The sequence below is a fragment of the Protopterus annectens genome, chromosome 5.part0 (assembly GCF_019279795.1).
Source record: "Protopterus annectens isolate FY-2018-M chromosome 5.part0, PAN1.0, whole genome shotgun sequence".
NCBI lineage: Eukaryota > Metazoa > Chordata > Ceratodontiformes > Protopteridae > Protopterus > Protopterus annectens.
This window is the reverse complement of record NC_056735.1, coordinates 393,182,985-393,197,243: the sequence shown is the minus strand read 5'-3', so window position 1 is coordinate 393,197,243 and position 14,259 is coordinate 393,182,985.

Here is a 14,259-nt window from a genome sequence, read left to right as displayed (position 1 = left end):
ACGTCCAGTTGAATACAGCTAGTTATTAGCCGGCCAAAGCTGAGGTTTTTAAGCAGAAAATATTTCACACTGTACCACTTAAATAGGCAAGGACAGGAAATCAAAGAATGTGGCTACCCCCACACCTGCAATTACTAGCAAATAATAAAATAATAAAATTCAGCAAGCACTGACTAACTTCCAGTTCAGTTAATATTCCTGCAACACAGTTAAATCAATTTAAATACTGTATTTTTGAAAAAAGTGCAGATAAAGGTACTTAAATTCTCTTATACGTCCAGTTGAATACAGCTAGTTCTTAGCCGCCAAAGCTGAGGTTTTTAAGCAGAAAATATTTCACACTGTACCACTTAATAGGCAAGGACAGGAAATCAAAGAATGTGGCTACCCCACACCTGCAATTACTAGCAAATAATAAAATTCAGCAAGCACTGACTAACTTCCAGTTCAGTTAATATTCCTGCAACACAGTTAAATCAATTTAAATACTGTATTTTTTGAAAAAAAGTGCAGATAAACATACTTAAATTCTCTTATACGTCCAGTTGAATACAGCTAGTTCTTAGCCAGCCAAAGCTGAGGTTTTAAGCAGAAAATATTTCACACTGTACCACTTAAATAGGCAAGGACAGGAAATCAAAGAATGTGGCTACCCCCACACCTGCAATTACTAGCAAATAATAAAATAATAAAATTCAGCAAGCACTGACTAACTTCCAGTTCAGTTAATATTCCTGCAACACAGTTAAATCAATTTAAATACTGCATTTTTGAAAAAAGTGCAGATAAAGGTACTTAAATTCTCTTATACATCCAGTTGAATACAGCTAGTTCTTAGCCGGCCAAAGCTGAGGTTTTTAAGCAGAAAATATTTCACACTGTACCACTTAAATAGGCAAGGACAGGAAATCAAAGAATGTGGCTGCCCCCACACCTGCAATTACTAGCAAATAATAAAATTCAGCAAGCACTGACTAACTTCCAGTTCAGTTAATATTCCTGCAACACAGTTAAATCAATTTAAATACTGTATTTTTTGAAAAAAGTGCAGATAAAGGTACTTAAATTCTCTTATATGTCCAGTTGAATACAGCTAGTTCTTAGCCGGCCAAAGCTGAGGTTTTTAAGCAGAAAATATTTCACACTGTACCACTTAAATAGGCAAGGACAGGAAATCAAAGAATGTGGCTACCCCACACCTGCAATTACTAGCAAATAATAAAATTCAGCAAGCACTGACTAACTTCCAGTTCAGTTAATATTCCTGCAACACAGTTAAATCAATTTAAATACTGTATTTTTAAAAAATGTGCAGAAAAAGGTACTTAAATTCTCTTATACATCCAGTTGAATACAGCTAGTTCTTAGCCGGCCAAAGCTGAGGTTTTTAAGCAGAAAATATTTCACACTGTACCAATTAAATAGGCAAGGACAGGAAATCAAAGAATGTGGCTACCCCACACCTGCAATTACACCTGCAATTACTAGAAAATAATAAAATTCAGCAAGCACTGACTAACTTCCAGTTCAGTTAATATTCCTGCAACACATTTAAATCAATTTAAATACTGTATTTTTTTAAAAAAGGTGCAGATAAAGGTACTTAAATTCTCTTATACGTCCAGTTGAATACAGCTAGTTCTTAGCCTGCAATGACCTCATTCCCCTGTAACCCTTAGGTATGATGTAACCATGTCAGTTATTAGTCTTTAATTTCTAGCAAGTGTCTAAATGATTATTTGTAAATAAGTGTTTACTGTTACTCGTTTGTTTTTACATGCTGTATGTCTGTTTTATTTTTGTTTTTGAAAATAAAAGCAATAAAAAGTAATTGGAAAAAACTGTAGAATACAATTATTTTTATTTATTTTTTTTACAACAAATATGATAAAATGGATGCAATTAAGTAAACAGCACAATAGGCCTTGCTGCATTAAATGCAAAATTCTACCAGCAATGACTGATTTCTGTGTGTTCACTGACATTTTTTTCTGTTATTACTTCTTCAATTTGTTTTCTACAACCAAATGTTGCAGGCTGCAATGATTTCCTGTGATTTGATACATTCAATGTCTCCAAATGGTCTGGAGAGGGGTGGGGCAAAGGTTATCAACCGCTACATTGCTATTTTTGTTACAAGTTGTTAAGTTTGACAAGAAGCTGTTTACTTTATCTGTGTATTCTGCAGAGTGCTTTGTTAAGATTTGTTCAGATTACCTGTGGTTTTTTGGAAGTTCCTGAAAGGTGAAGAATTTCTACTTTGTGATGAAATGACCCGAGCAGTTAAGTCTGCAAGAACTTTTATGCAGGTCATTCACTTCCTGGTTTGCCCCCAGCCCATTTTGCATAAGATGTGGTTGCTAGCTATGGTCATCCCTCTTGTATATGCATCAAATATTCTGGAAAGAAGTAGCATAGTAGGAAATGATTTCTGGCCTACACTAAACACTGCATTCTTTAAAAACATTATGCAGTTCACAGTTTATAAGTATATTCATATATAAAGAGAAAGTGGTACACAGCACATTCCTTGACCTGGCCAAGGCTTTTGACACAATCCTCTACTCAGGCATAGTAGAAAAGCTAAATTAACTGAGAATAAACACCAATGTCACCAGCTAGATTGCCAACTGACTCAAAGACAGAATGCAGGAGATCAAAATATGGGGAGCTACTTCCACATGATGACCAGTCATCAGTGGAGTCCCCAAAGGTTCAGTGCTGGGACCTCTCCTGTTTGGCATCTACTTCATTGAAATAAAAGCCAATACTAAAGGGCTCCAGCTGACTAAGTTTGCAGATAACTGCAAGCTAGGAGCAGTTACTGAATCCCAAAAAATGATTTGGCCATCCTGCAGGAAGGTTTATCCCAAACAATCAACTGGTGCCAGAATCATGGACTGAAACTAAATGACAAAACATTCATTACCTTAGATGCAGATATGCTGGGACATTGCTCAAGCACAATCCACTGCCACAGAGTCAGATAGAGATAGTCAGATTAATGCAGGGTGTAAGTGAGGATTTCCACCATTACTTGTGAATGGTAGAGAGAAGGGATAATGCCATAATTACATTGTTAGGTGTGTGGTGTGTGCATGTTGGCACAGACAGCAGCCATCTCCACTTCCATGCGTACAATATTCAGGACCTAACAGGCTCAAGTAGGAAATACTGGTAGACAGAGGCAAGGCAGGGGTACTGTTTGGACATGTGGAGGAAGACTAGGTCAAACATCATGTTATTCTCAGAAAAGTACTGGAAAAAGTCTAGGAAACATAAATGGGTCTATTTTCAGTCATCGAATGGAAAAAGCATCAAACAGCATGTTTCATCGAACTTGCTGTTCATCGAGCTGTTCAAGTAAGACTGCATTACAGTAAGGATCAGGAAATGTGCCCTTTCCCCACTGTAGTGCAATCTCGGAGTTGGTATATATAATTAGCAGGGGGTAGGGGGTGTAGACCCCCACATGAGGAGTTTTGTTGAATGGCATTTTCGATGTAATGCCATTCGGCGATTTTTCCGTTCAATGACTGAACACAGACCTAACATAAACCACAAGAAGACAGGCAGGTCTACACATAGCAGAGACAAGCAGGTCTACACATAGTAGAAACTCTTAGTCAAGGTCTAGCTCATGCAGTGCTTTAAGATTAGTGTCAGTAGGATTTCTCGAATCCAGAAGATCATGCCATCACAACAAGTTACCATCAATCCCGCATGCTACCACTCCTTCATGATCATGGGCACCATCACCCACACTTATCATTAGGGTACATTGTGTATGACACATTTGACTTACTATAAATTAGGGTGCACGGTGCTACTACTTAAAATATCACAAGGGATATTTCAGTGGCATGTGTTTGACTTGAATAATGTTACTGTTTAAAATAAAAGAAAATGTAAAAAAAAAAGAAGGGGAAAGCTACAGACTGGAATGTAAAACACCATTAAGGGCCTATTCAATACGTGTTCGACTTGAGTAATGTTAATGCTTAAAATAACAGGAAAATTAAAAAAAAACATTTAAAAAAGGCAGGGAGAGAATCTGTAGACTGCAATGTACAACAGCATTAAGGGCCTACTACTCAGCAAAGATGTATGATTACAGTGCTGCAAAAAATCCTATCAGCAATGCTAGCACTGTTGCCACTTCACTCACTGCACTGCCTGAATGATGATTGCTACTACTTCTGATGATACAATGGTTGGTGTCTATTTTAAAATACTACAGAAACATTAGAGCATACCATAAGAAATGTAATACAATTTTCGATTCTGAGCGAAAGGAGTAAGTCCTGTAAACTGCAAGGTGGAGTACAGCACCAATATATGGTCAAATACACACTTCTTCTGGTTACTAAGTCAAGTCCTCCATGAGCAATTGTCAAACAAAGAACATTTCATCATAGACAATACTACTGGTAAACATATTACCCCTAAACTAACCACATGCAACAATATAGTAAAAAATAACATTTTCCAAATTTTGCATTCTGCCAATGCCATTTATTGCACAGATATCAGTGAATAGTCAGGTATGACTCTGAATCTATACTGCCACTAAATAAAATATATTAATAAACTATGTAAGTGTACTTAAAAAAATTTTTTTTAAATCTTTAAAGATAAGAGTGATTGTCTGATATACAGTGACAGTAAGCCTTGCACCACATGGCATATCCCACACATAGCACTGTACGCTTCAGTTATAATATATGTACTTTTATATAATAAAGGTAACACTAACCTGAATGTCAAGGTCCATATTTGTGGACTAACTGCTGCCTGTTTGCCTGCACAGACATGTACCATGCACACGCCCGCCCCATGGGGTTCCATACTACTGCTGCCAGCTAGTCACCAACACTATTGTCATTGGTGGAAAGAAGGATAGCAAGAGCTGCACTGCCATCATGTGACACTTCACCACCAGACTGTCACATGATCATGTTGTACAGAATGCAACACCCAGTAATCATCCTGGCAGGGTCATATGAAAGGGCACCCCAGACTCATCCAGGCAATGAAAATGGGCTTTCAGCAGGAGAAACACTCGCTCAGTAACAATTCATGAATAGGACAGAATGGTGTTGTACCTTACCTTGGCATCTCATATAGAGTTACAGACATGAGTTGTCACCCATGGCTTAAGTAGGTAGCCTGCATCAACTGGAAAAGACAAAAAAGGGGGTTAGTACTAAGCAATACATTTTGCAAAGTATAACTAATTACATAAGTATGGTTAAAATTTTCACTTACCAACAAAGTGACCATGGATCATCCTACCACACAGGAAGAGGCAGTAGTTTGAGCTTATGTGCCAAATATGAGAATCATGGGTATTGCCATGAGGCAGAGCTGACACGTTGGTGATGCACCCCTATGCATCACACACTACCAGGCAGTTGATGAAATGCTAGCTAGCCCTTCCTGTTTTGGTACTGCTCCTCTTGAGGTCCCGATGGGACCCTAATGGCAACATGGATGTAATCTATCATATCAAGTACTTCAGAGAAATGTGTCATCCTGTAGAAGGCATTCATGTTTCTGGCTCAGTCCTGCATTGATTCTAGCAGATAAACATACCGAATCACATGTGCCAAGAGTATGTCAAGGAACTGCTGAAATATCCTTGAGGTAGAAGCTTAAGAAATAATCAATATGTCCACAGTCTGTCTCTGGAAGGTCCCTGTGGTAAGTATTGTGAGGGCTATGCATACCATAGTATCCATATGTATAGGAAGGCCACACATTCCCCCCAGCTTGCATTTGTGGGCCATACAAAATCACTAAAGCCCTTATAATATCCCTGTCCACTTTAAGTCTATCAAATGTTTATTGATTATCAAAGTTATAATGAGTAATTCTTGGTTGATATCTGCACCTTCTTGGCCAGTGAGTACTGTGGATGCCTGTGGTTTTGGCTTGACCTAGACAAACAGCTCACATTGAGAAATAGCTAAGCTGGCAGCAACAGCAAGCATCTTTATCAAATGCAAAGTGGATATAAAAGAGCTGTTTCATCTTTCCATAGGTGTGTACTAGGCTAGCTGCCCTTGTGGGCCATTTAAGCCTAGCCAATTTCCCTCAAAGATAGGAATCAAGCCCTGTGCATTTTGTCTTTAAGATAACACCTTAACCATTATGTCAACAGCCAGTTTTATAACATCTCTGCGCATGGTGTGGAAGTATGTCAGTAAACAGCTATGAATTGCAAACAGGAGGAAAGAGAGCTCATTAGCATAAAAATTCCCATCTCATTAAATGGTGGTGCATAGAGGCAGCTGTACCCACCAGGAAGAGGCATAGAACTAACTCAAAAAACAAACCACTCTGGTGGAATCACAAAATCAATAGGCTGTATAAAAGGAGGAAGAAAATCATGGCAAAAATTAGGAGGTGCAGCACCCAGCAGGATAAAAACACTCTCAAACTAAACAAACAACTCAGAGGACAAATAAAGTCTACCAAAGCCAAATATGAGATAAGTTTGTCCTCCCAGGCCAAGGACAATTACAAAGCATTCTTAACTATGTCCACAACCTCAAAGACAATACACAATTGTGTGCAGAGCTCATTATAAATGGAGCCATCTATACTGAGCCAGAAGACACAGCAAACCTCCTGGCTGATAAATTCAGGTCCAACTTTACCCCTGTCTCCCCCTCAACCTTCCCTCAGGAAATATCATCAAATATAACTCCCTCTGTTATCACCAGGGAACAGGTCCTTAATACTCTGTCTAAACTCAAGAACACTGTATCGATGGGCCCAGACAATATCCCAACATGCCTTCTAAATAGCATTAAACATTATCTATCAGGGCCTCTGAAATTACTATTTAACTTTAGCCTCTAAACAGGTTTCATGCCTCATGAATGGAGAAAGGCAACAGTCATCCCTCTGCACAAAGGTGAGCCATCTACAGACCCTGGAAACTACAGACCCATAAGTCTAACTCATCTTATATGTAAAGCCATTGAAAGAATAATCATGGAGATGATCAAAAGAGATATAGTAAACCTCCAGGCACTGGACCCAACCCAATTTGGTTTCTTCAAGGGCAGATCATGCCTAATCAACCTGGTGGACTTCTTTGAGAAGGTCAACAAAGCAATGGATGAGAGCAAAATCATTCACACTGCCTACCTTGACCTGGCCAAGGCATTTGACAAAATACCCCACTCTGGCATTGTTGACAAACTCAAGAGGTTAGGTAGAAACCCGTATGCCATCCAGTGGATAGCCAACTGGCTCACAGACAGGACCCAGAAAGTTAGATATGGGGACTCCATTGCCTGGATGAGTCTGGGGTGCCCTTTCATATGACCCTGCCAGGATGATTACTGGGTGTTGCATTCTGTACAAGTGGACTATCTCAGGGATCATTCCTTGGACTGCGCCTTTTTGGCATTTACTTCTCAGAAGTCAGGGTCAGTGTCAGTGGTCTCTGGCTGACTAAATTTGCAGATAATTGCAAATTAGGAGCTGTCATTGAATCTCACACTGATACAAATGTTCTCCAGGAGGGGCTGACACAGACAAATGACTGGTGTCAGAGCCATGGACTAAAACCAAATGCCAAGAAATGCACAATAATATCCTTTGGGAAGTCATCCATCCCTGGTAACTATCATATTGACAACACACCCTTTAGAGTTGAGCCAGTAGTCAGGGACGTAGGGACACACATAGATAGTAATCTAGCCTTTGACCACCATGTGTCTACAGTGGTGAGGAAATCATTCTATATTGCACAACTTATAAACAAAGGTATGGCATCTAAGTCTAAGGAAGTCATTGTTCCATTGTATTCAGCATTCATATTCATCAGACCTATCACTGAGTACAATGCCCCCTTTGGTATGTACCTAACCAGGCACAACCAACAACTGGAATGTCCACAGAGGTTCCTCACTAAAAGAATACAAGGCATAAGTAATACATCCTATGCAGACCGCCTCAATGCCCTATCCCTGTATTCTGTCTCCTACAGGTTTTTGAGGGGAGATCTATGCCTGGCATACAGGGCATTGTCAGACCCCACTCTGATGGACTTCCTGCATATCCGAAAAACAAACAGCACCAGAATTACCTTTTCTAAAGACTTAAACCTTTCTTGTAATATAAATAGGTCCTGCTGAAGAGATAGGTATGTATCCCAAAGACTACTGTGTTTATGGAACAGGCTACCCATCCATGTGAAGCAGAGTTCATCCCTAACCCAATTCAAGTGCAACTTGGACAATTGGATGGGAAACCAGAAATTCATCCCTGGTTTGGTATCTGTGTCTCTAATGGACACAGGTAAACTGTAAACATACCTCTCAACTGTACAGATATTTGCAGAATGTCCAGATTTTTGCCTCATATTTTTGGTCTGTTCCTCATAAAATGTGTGTTTTTTTCTGGCAAATCATTGAAGGTTGAGGTCACTAAATAAAACTAAATAATGACAGACATTTTAGTTTCAGAAACCCTTCAGAAAATACATAATAATGCAACACCTGTTATTCTAGCAACTTTCTAAGTTTATAGGAGCAATATTTAAATTCTGTCCCTATTTTTGGGCCTTTGTCCCCACATTCTTTCTGGCTTTGTCCAGATTTCTTTCACTGAGAGGTTGAGAGGTATGCCTGTAAATGGTTCATCTCCCAACCCCCTGCTTACACTTATCAAGGGTATCAGAACGTGTCAGAGATTTGGGATGCATGACTAGGCTTAAAAGACCCTTGTAGTCATTAGCCTTGTAAACACCTATTTACCTATGAACCTATTAGGTCTTCTTTTGTATAAGTCAATTGAAACTGGTCATGCCTAAATTCATCTGGACTCTATGAATCACACCTAGGCTGTGCCCTGTTCAGATTGCCTTTACACCTAAGCATGATGACTATCAATACTAGCCATAATATACTGTATTTTGTTATTCTCTGAGCTGCTACAGCCTTGGAGATAGTATATTTTGGGAATGGGGGTGTGCAGAGCTCTCTCATGGGAGGTGCAGGAAGGGACAGCCTCCTGCAAAACTGTTTTAAAATATACTAATTTCTGATTGCATTTCCCATCAGTTAAGTGAGATGATAGAACTATATGACTGAGTGATAAGTCTGTCAATGGGCAGTTGAATCTGGGACACCAAAGCAGACCCTAAGTATCTTGCAGTCTTACTCATGGCTGAATTTAGAGGGAACTGGGAGACTGACCACTGGATGGGCTCAGCAATGGCAATACTGCAAACATTGTAATGAAGTGAGGTGCTGAAGTAGAAGACAAAGTAAAGCTTTTAGTTTACCAGTCAGTTTCTGTCGCCACCCTTACTTATGGTCATCAGCTTTTGATAGTATCCAAAAGGAAGTGACAGAAATGAGCTTCATTCTCAAAACAGCTTTGATCCCTATCTGTGATAGTGAGGATTTTGGCAATTCAAGATGTCTCACAGTACACCCAGTACTACCTCATGAGTTAAAGTGATTTGAGTTGCTTAGGATGATGTCCCCTGCGTGGCTCCTGTGAGAGATGTACCAGGCAGAGTGCAATGGAAGGTATCCCCAAGAAAAACCCAGGACACTTTGGATGGATTACATATTTTAGCTTGCATAGAAATTCCTGGGGATCCCACAAAATGATCTAGCAATATAAATATCTGTTCTACTTTTTTCAGTTTGCTACAACCTTGACTCTCAGCAGAACAAGTGGTTTGGAAAATGGATGCATAGATAATGTAAGAATACCTTGATATTTTTTTCAGATTTTTGCAATTTTTCTGATAACACTGGACATGTGTAAAACAGTATTGATTTTGTAGACAGATGCATGCTAAACATTTTTTTACCAGCATTACCCTTCGGTCATGTTTTGTTCTAAACTTATTCACATTAGATTGTTAAAAATATAAACAAATAGCATTCTCTCTCTCTCATTCTCTCCACTTGTTTTGCAAAAAGATAAAGGTCATACATAATAATTATGCAGAATGACATAAAACAATTGGCTGAGACTACACAGTGAAATACATAAAGTAAATCATTGCGTGGTTACGGGAAGGTTAAATATAAATTATTTGCTACCAGTTCACAAGCAAAAAAAAAGACAAGAAGAGTCATTGGAATGCGCACTCATTAATTAGAATTAAAAAATAAAAACAAGCAAAACAGAAAACACTGAGTGCATTAAGACTATTATGTATACATGAGTGTCCACAGGGAGGTAAGGGAGTACTTGCCATCTTTAATTTAATTCATGATATCCATGCGAGTTGGCTTATCTAATGTGTATAACTTTTTTCAGATGTGACAACAAACTGTGTGCCATTGTAAAGCATGTCCCACACATCCAAACTATTTTAGTGGCATTGGAGGCAGTCTATAAATGAACATAGCTGACCCACTAATATAGTTTAGTTAAGTGTGTGCTTGTTTGCTTGTCCATGTGGGGGTGGTTGCAGTGTACATATTACTAACAAGAATGACTTGGAATATATTTCTTTAGCCATATTTATTCTTGTCGTTATTTGATTGTAATATTGCAGTCAGAATTCTAAGGTATATACAGTCAAAAAGTGGTTATTTTTCAGGGGAATACAAACTGTGGATGAAAGTGATGGATCCTAGCTATTCTTTGATAACAGACCTTAAACAGTCATTGTTCTGGCTTGGCAGTAATAATGTGTGTTTGTCTTCTGTCTGTAAGTGTGCATGTATTCCAACCTGTGAAACAAGTTGAAATGCATTTCTATGGACATTGTACTTAAAATGATCCACTATAACATATTTGAGATGTACACAGTCAATAAAGTTGCAATATTCATCAGACATCCAGTGATGAGATACCTCAAAAGTTTGCATCAAAAGTTTGGAAAAATGCTTTAAAATTCTTCACAGAGAGAGATGGAGTATATACAGCATAACTTGGCATACTTTATTTCTCCTAGAAAAGCACTCAGATTTCCAGAAAAAAATCCATCTGATTTGTGCAGTTTACATCTCTATCATACTAGTAATATTAATTTATATCAGCTTCCCTTAATATTTTGGTACATGGAACATTGTGAAATCCCAAAGGAAAACTTCCTGAATATGTACGTCTGGATTAAAATTTAGAGGCAGATGTTTTGCATTTGTATGGTAAGGCTGGATTATGGACATCAAAGTCCATTAACCAATATGTGTAATTCATACATATATGCATGTATGTATGCATGTATGCAGGTATGCTAAGGAATATAAGACATAACAATAATTAGAAAACTCAGTATCATCATACAGAAAATGCTACTTACCATTTGACCATGCAGTCTTAAAGATGGATTTGCGTTTTGAACTCCACATGTCTCTAGACACCCTGTGACTGATAAACATTATAAAGATGTTAAAATTAACCGTACATTTCAAAAGCAAGAAACTGAAAAGAAAATCAATGCATTTTTATTTTACAGTCCTGTAACTTCAATGCTTTAATTTTCTTCATACAAAGTGTCCCATCTATACATTGTATAATGTGACCTTATATCTATTTATGCTATTCATTTGATAACTGGAGAACTCACTAAGCACAAGCCTCTTTTCAAGGATGAATTGGGATTAATATCTGGTTAAGTGATTTGCTCAGTCACAAAGTATGCAAATGGAGGATGAAGAAATAAAACCCTGACTTAGAGGATAAAGCTTGCTAGTAGCTAATAATCTTAATCCTCTGCCCTAAAGTGCCAAAGTATATGAATGTCACATGTCTCATTTTCACTTTCTGGTGGATCTTTTTTTTTAAACCTGAAGAAGTTGAGTTATTAAACTTGACGAAAGCGCTAACATACAAAAAAAAACAGTTTGTTTCCATTTTTTTGCTCCTTTTTTTGTTTTATTAAGTGGTGTGTCAGTTTTCTTTGGATCTTTTTTTTTTAGTCCAAACACAACAATTTCCAGTTGTAACTTGAGGGATTGGAACAGGTAGTAAGACATAAGACTACAAATATACACAACTGTACAACTTCCTGTCATTTCCATATCAGAATAAAAATTATATCAGTGCAAGTGGCAACATATTAGAAGAAAATAGTATGCATTCTACCAGTAAAAACATAATAAGCATCACTTAGAATTTGGTTCCTGAACTGCATCCAGTACTGATGCTAAAAGACATGGAGCCAAACCAAGAATTCTGATTTTATGACAAGTCAGAACAGCGATCAGTATTTTTAGAGCATTCTATATAAACACTTGTAAGACAGTTGAATGCAGAGGGTTATGATAACAAGCTCCTAATAAGCTTTTTCTTTAAATACTGGATTTGATTTCTTCACTCTTCATTTGTTTACTGTGTGATTCTGACCAATTACTTAATTACAAAATGCTCCCATTTTCCCAATGAAAATAGGAAATTTTGTCTAGTGGGTTTAACCAGATAAAATAATTAATGGATGCTGATTCAATCAAAGCCTATATAGGCTGAAGTAACAATACCCTGCCCCAATTATAGACTGAAAAAACAAATGTCACATTGTTTACAGACTGGGAAAAATAAATTGCACATTATAGAGACTAACCAATGGTGGCATTTGCATACATACTGCAGTGCATTCAATGGTATAAATCCTTTTGATGTTGGCTATTGTTACTTGCAACAAACGAAACAAACCAATGAATTCCAAAAAGTGCGGGCAAATGAGCTTAACCCAAACAATATTAAAAGACTTAGATTTTATTAGTGCTTTCGGCGAGGTCAGTGCCTCCCCTTCTTCAGACAACAAACCAACAAGTTAACAAATGATTTATACTAAATTTCTATACAATTATTCAATTATACTGTTACCTCTTTTACTTTCATTAAAGAGATACTAACAATAGACCAGTTCGTGTAAACACAAGAATGACATATCCGGAATACCCACGGTTACAAAACCATAATGTCTATATGGAACTATAAGATAGTATAATAGTCCTAAGCATTATGAATTTTTTAAAATATCGCACAGATTTATATAATGGATAATCTGATTTCAGAATAAAAATCAGAAGTGAAAATAAAAATAAAAATAAACATTAAAAACAACCAATGTGTGCCATAACCTATAATAATAATACTGCGTTCATAGCACCAAAATCAAATAATTAATTTATAATTTATAATTTTACTATAAAAAATAAACTTCATGTAAAAGCTAAAATCAATAGTAAAACAAAATTCTGTTCAAGTTACCTACAAATACGCATTGAAAAACTAACACACTACACGTAGGGATAACAACTCCACTGCCCTTAATTATACTTATTAGAAAATTAAATAGTAAATCTTTCTTCTTAATAAATGACCATATCATTAACATCCATAAAGGCAATACACATTATATTTATATTGTATCCTAGATTTTATAAAATGTTCCATTTACCTTCGTAAAGCTAGTAATTTCAATATACTTTTAATAGAAACATATTCGTTAAGATCTGGAGGGATGTGGGCTGCCGTTCTTATTTGCCACATAATTTCATCTGTTTCAAGTTGTAATTGCCAGGGCCCCCCTCTTATGTCTCCTTGCCTTTGCTGTAATATAGTAAATTTAAACCTATGGTCAGGAAACTCAATAATGTGCCTAGCTAATGCATTTGTTGTATCTCTTTTGTTAATGGCATACTGATGTTCATAAATACGCTGCTTAATTTTCCTCCCTGTTTTACCAATGTAGTACGCAGCACAATGGTCGCAGCAAGCTGTATAAACTACTCCTTTAGTTTCACAATTGAATCTACCTTTGACATGATACAACCTCTCCCTAATGGTAACTTTATTGTCTGTCAATATGAATTTACATTGTTGGCACGACCCACTTTTATGCATACCATAAATCCTAACCTGATTGGTTCTTCTCTTTCTTTCAAGTAAAGCTTTCAAATTTGCACCTTTTCTATATGTTAAGTTAGGCTTTTCCCCTAGTATTTTAAACAGTCCACTGTCTTCCATAATAATGGACCAATTTTTGTTCAACATTTCCCTTATTATAAGATGATCGAGGGAATAAGTACAAAGAAAACTAGTCTTAAAATTAAACTTTTTATTTGTAGCTATAATATGCTGGTCCACTATGTGTTCAACATTTTGGACAGGATAATTCTGTATTAGGGGTTTGAAGTGACCTATACTACACTTGTGGCTAACTTCGAAGATAGTGTTATCCACCAAAGGTTCTGGATATCCTCTATTAGTGAACATGGCTTTCAAAAGCTCGCATTCACCAATGAAATCAATGTCGTCAGATAC